This window comes from Muntiacus reevesi, chromosome 15 (genome assembly GCF_963930625.1).
Source record: "Muntiacus reevesi chromosome 15, mMunRee1.1, whole genome shotgun sequence".
In the NCBI taxonomy this organism is placed as follows: domain Eukaryota; kingdom Metazoa; phylum Chordata; class Mammalia; order Artiodactyla; family Cervidae; genus Muntiacus; species Muntiacus reevesi.
The window spans coordinates 60,543,092-60,549,062 of record NC_089263.1 but is presented as its reverse complement, the minus strand read 5'-3'; positions in this window follow the sequence as shown (position 1 = coordinate 60,549,062).

Sequence of the window (5,971 nt, the reverse complement as noted above, 5' to 3'; positions counted from 1 at the left end):
ATTCCTCAGCCAATGAAGAATGAATAACGCCATCTGCAGCAACACGGATAGACCTAGAGATGTCATACTGACTGAAGTAAGTCAGACAGAGAAAGAAACATCATATGATATCCCTTATATGTGGAATCAAAAGAAATGATACAAATGGATTTATTTACGAAACAGAAAGAGACTCACGAACTTAAGAGAATGAACTTGAACTTAGGGTTCCCAGGAGGGAAACAGTGGGGAAGGACAATTAGGGAGTTTGGGGCAGACATATACACACTGCTATAGTTAAAATGGATAACCAACAAGGACCCACTGTATAGTATGGGGAACTCTGTCTCAATGTGACGGACTGGATGGGAGGGGAGTTTGGGGAAGAATGGATACATGCATAAGTATGGCGGAGTCCCATTGCTGTCGACCTTGCTGTTGACCTTAAACTATCACAAAATTGCTAATTGGCTATACTCCAATTTAAAATAAAAGGCTTAAAAAAATAGGAAAAAAACCCCAACCTGTTAATCCCATGGAGTTTGACTAAGTTGCACCTACTTCAGTCCATCTCAAACAAACAATTAACAAGGAAATGAGAGGATCCAGCCTCAGTGACAGACTGCATCTGGGCATAGAATCTTGTCTCCTGTTTCCCCGTCATTCCTGTGACAAGTCTTGCTGTTTACTGATCAACCTGCCTTTGGCCAAAGCGGCTAGGCTTTGTCCAGGACATCTCAATCTCTTAGAAATCCAAATGAACAAATATACTCCCCTGGAACAAATATAAAATGACTCCTGTAGGTATCAAAAAATTCTTCAGGCTATCTCTTAAGGAAGCCAGAATTTCCAGCAGCAATTAAATTGCATAATTGGATACAGGAAAAATGTTATAATTGCTCACAGCAGCAATTTACTAGGATAGATGTTACTTATGACATGTGTCAAAAAGGTCAGAGTTTATATTTCCTTGGACATGAACCTAATCTTTGAAACTCTAAAAGTTACACTTTTTGGTCATTAATTTTTTTTTACAAGCAGAGATTTTGACAATTAACCCAGTTAATAAAGGTCAAATTTCAATTTTTTTCCCCAATTTCTGGAGCACTTATTTCTTTCTGAAAATGGGAAGATAGAGGATGATAAATAGTTATTAAATGAATACAGGGATGTAGTTCGGCTGTCAGGGTGATGATTATAAAACAGCTGATCCTGGAAGAACAGAATTGCTGTGTATCTGATGGGAAGGAAAGTAGATTACAAGCCGAGGAAATAGAAAAATTAAGCCCAAATACCGTGCGCTGTTAGTAGGATAATATGAGTATAGGCGCTTGTTCACTCACCTCAGGATTCTAGTCATTCAAATTATGTAGATTTCAGGCATCAAGTCTCCAGTCTGCACATTTTGAAATAAGTAATTTCTGCAAACTGGCAACGAGGTACAACGTGTGTTAAGCGCACGTGTCACCCTGAATCCCTGAAATGACCCACGGGCAGGCGCGCAAACAGCCATCAGGCAGCAGGGTCGCCGGCCGCCGCAGGCCCAGGGCGAGGCTGAGCGATGGGCATCCTGCCCGCGCTTCCCCCTCACCGCCGCCGCGGGCAGCCCCCGGAGCCGGGTCCGCGAGGGATGGAATTCTGTCATCTCTTCCCGGCACGGAAACAGCGGAGAAAGGACCTCGAGACCTCCTCCGCCCCAGAACAGAAGACAACCCAAGCCTCCCTTTCCACTCTCAACCCAACCCAGCCCACGGCCTCCCTCCGCCCTGGGTCCCCTCCCCGCGGCCTTCGTAGGTGGCCCGACCCGGGCCGGCTCCCTTCCCCTGCTCCGCTCGCGCCCCCTGGTGGCCGTGCCAGCCGGGACAACCCGCCCAGCGGAAAACCGCGCTGAGCCCTTGCATTCCACCGCCTGGGGAGCAGGTACCTTCCCGGACCCAGCCTAGAACTTGACTCTAGAGGTGGGCTTTTGCTGGTGTGGGGTGTCTGGGGCTTGCTGGTGCTGCCGTTGTATTGTGCAAGTAAACGCTTCTCAGCACGGAGATGCTCAACATTAAGGAACATTTAAGACCTACAATTACACCTATCTATCCAAAAAATACTGATGATATGCATGGAGCCGGGACCCTGCCTTGTCCACGGGTGCCCTGTGGCCCTGGATTTTCCCCCCAACCCTGCTATCCAGCTTCTGGACCCTTAACTGTGACTGAGGTCCTCCCTGCATGCCCGCTGCAGCACTCCCACCGTGAGATTTGACTTTGCAGTCGATGCCCGACACCCCATTTACAGCTCCCTGTGCCCACTGCTCCTTTCACAGACTAGGTGCCCAAAAAATGCCCTAGAAGAACAAAGCGCAAGTCATTCAGCTCAGCAAGAGGTGAGCTAAAACTGAAACTGTAAACAGCCAAAAAAAAAGGAAAACAAGAAACAGTCTTTTACAAAATATAATTTGGAAAATGGTTAGAATGGTGGCTTTCACTAGAATGCTTTATTCCCAACAATTCCACAACATTCCGCCTGCAGGCAGAGGGGACAGATGGACGGATAGGAGCTCACAGGGTGACCTCACACTTTCAGGAAGGAGAGGTCACTTTCTTGGGGAACTGTGGTCTGCAGGCAAAGACACAACTGGCTTTACAGAATTCCTGGGAGCAGCCTGTCCTCGGGGACACCTGCCGCTCGGAGGGTGCGGAAGGGAAACGCAGGAGCGCAGAGCAGCATCTGCCGATCCCGAAATATCCCTGCAGGCTGCGAACCTGCGTTAAATCTGAGTGCACCTGATGCTCTGGGCCCTTCGCGGGGCCTGCTTAAAAGAGGCCGTGGTGTCTTAGCCGTGGAACTGCAGCGAAGGTGACTCTGGCCTGCGCTGGCTTCCTGTTGACCTCCTGGGCCAAGAGGGACCCGGTCCAGTCCTCTCCCACCTCCCCACTCCTCCTGCCCCTCCCCCCTCCCTGGCTCCATCCCCCTCTTTCCGCCCCATCTCTCCTCCTCCTTGTCCACAATAGCTTGTTTCAGATATTTTATTGCATCTTCAGTCTGCCCAGTACCTACAGGGGAAAAATGAAAGTTAAGGTTGCTTGGTCATGTCCAACTCTTTGTGACCCCATGGGCTACACAGTCCATGGAATTCTCCAGGCTAGAATACTGGAGTGGGTAGCCTTTCCCTTCTCCAGGGGATCTTCCCAACCTAGGGATCAAACCTGGGTCTCCCGCCTTGCAGGCGGATTCTTTACCAGCTGAGCTACCAGGGAAGTCCACCTCCTGGGGAGCAGATCCCTACACTGGATGGAATCAGGGTTGGTCTGGGCACGTCAGAGGGACGCAGGGAGCTCAGGGGAGGTGGCTTAGGAGCCTGGCCCCAGCAGCCAGCAGTTCTGTCCCCGGTGGACGGAGGGCAGCTGGTGCCTGGCTGTTCTGCGCTGGCAGGCTGGAGCCAGGGATGGGGCCGAGATAAAGGAGGCGTCCCTGAGATGGCTGGAGGCTGGTTACAGAGCCGCCCACGCCCCCCGCCCCCCCCCCCCCACCAACCTGGTAGAAGAAATGGGGCTCTTCTCCTTTAGGGAGGGGCTCTCTGAAGTGCAGACAGATCCCCATGGCGCTCTACAGGGCGCCTGGGGGTGCAGGCCAGAGTAGGGATCCGCTGGGGCATCTGCAGCGTAACCCAGGGCAGGCGGAGAGGTCCAGCCGGAAGGTTCAGAAGAAAGGCAGGTGGGTGGGAGGCACCTGTGGGGGAGAGGCGAGCCCAGGACCATAGCCTGGGGCCTGCAGATGCCATTGGCCGAAACTGCCCTGGGGATGGGGCGCGGGTCTCCTGGGGGACAAATAAGCCCCCGCTGCACCTCAGCACAGCCCTGGAGGAAGGTGGATTCAGTCCAGCCCTTCCACCACGTGACCGGCTTCTTAACTGACCTCCAGTTTCCCCACCTGGACCACAGATTAGCAGCTAAAGAACCCGCTGGTGGATCACCAGCACTGACTCTCCTCGCTCAGATGGTCCCCTCCCCACCCCTCCACACATGCTCCAGAGGCACAGGACCCTGCCCTTGACTCTGCTCTCGCTGTGAAATAAATAAACATCCTCACGAAGCATGGGATTTCGGCTCAATTTCAGCAAATCTACCCGAATCTGAAGTGTTTGGGGAGCTACCTGTGTAAGTGAGTCCCTTTGGAATCCCTCAAGCTCCACACTGAACTGGCCTGACTTCTATTTCCAGCAGAGCTCTCCACCTCCCCATGCCTGTTCCTTCCCCCTCTCCCCACTCCCCACTTTAAAGGACTGCACTCAGGGGTAGTTGAAGACTCTCTAACTTTCCCTGAAAACCCAGTAGCAACACAAGATGGATAGATTTGATTGGCTACATAATTGAAAAGAAATTTTTATTGGATTATAGTTGAGATCAAACCAGTCAATCCTAAAGGAAATCAACCCTGAATATTCAATGGAAGGATTGAGGCTGAAGCTGAAGCTCCAGTACTTTGGCCACTTAATGCCAAGAGCCCACTCATTGGAAAGGACCCTGATGCTGGGAAAGATTGAGGGCAGGGGGAGAAGGGGACAACAAAGGATGAGATGGTTAGATGGCATCACTGACTCAATGGACATGAGTTTGCGCAAATGCTGGGAGGTAGTGAAGGACAGGGAAACCCGGTGTACGGCAGTCCATGGGCTGCAAAGAGTCAGATGTGACTTAGCAACTGAGCACCACCACATAGTTGATTTACAATGTTGTGTTAGTTTCTGGTACACAGCAAAGTAAATCAGTTATACATATATATTTATTCATTATTTTTCAGATTTTTTTTCTCATGTAAGTTATCATAGAATATTGAGCAGCCTTCCTGTGCTATACAGTATGTCCTTGTTGGTTATCTATTTTATATATAGTGGCTGCTGTTGCAGCTGCTAAGTCGCTTCAGTCGTGTCCGACTCTGTGCGACCTCATAGACGGCAGCCCACCAGGCTTCCCCATCCCTGGGATTCTCCAGGCAAGAACACTGGAGTGGGTTGCCATGTCCTTCTCCAATGCGTGAAAGTGAAAAGTGAAGGTGAAGTTGCTCAGTCGTGTCCGACTCTTCGAGACCCCATGGACTGCAGCCTACCAGGCTCCTCCGTCCCTGGGATTCTCCAGGCAAGAGCATGGGAGTGGGCCGCCACTGCCTTCTCTGTCTGCAGCAGCGTGTGTGTGTTAATCCCAGACTCCCGGTCTATCCCTCCCCGCAGTGTGTCTCCTTTGGTAACTACTCGTTTGCTTTAGATACTTGTAAGTCTGTTTTGTAAATAAGTTCACTTGAATTATTTTTTAAAAATTAGATTCCATCTATGAGTGATGTCATATGACATTTGTCTCTGTCTGGCTTACTTCCCTTAGTTTGATAATCTCTAGGTCCATCCATGTTGCTGCAAGTGGCGTTGTTTCACTCATTTTTACGGTTGAGCAACATTCTATTGCATATATGCAGCACATTTTCTTTATCCATCCCTCTGCTGATGGACATGTAGGTTGTCTCCACGTCTTGGCTATTGTAAACAGTGCTGCAATGAACACGGGGCGCCTGTATCTTTTCGAATGATGGTTTTCTCTGGGTACACGCCCAGGAGTGGGATTGTTAGGTCATATGGCAGTTCCATTTTTAGTTCCTCACTGCCTGTATGTAATTCATCTCCTTAGTGTCTGTTTTTATTCCTGTATTTCCTCTGCATAAATGAGTGTATTAGACTGCCTTCCTTCTCCCACGAAGGGCAACGTGCTATAGAAACTCTCTTGAACTTTGCATTTTTCACTTCACTGCATATCCTGGAAATCACTCCAGGTCAGCTCACGAAGATCTTCCTCCTCTACTGTGTGGAGGTACCAGAGTTGACTCAACCCCTCTCTTATTCATAAACTTCTAAGCAGTTTCCAGTATTTTACAGTAACAAACAGCATCACAATGAATGACTTTGTGTGTATCTATTTTATAAGTTGCAGGCGTGTCTTCAGGACAGATTCCTAGA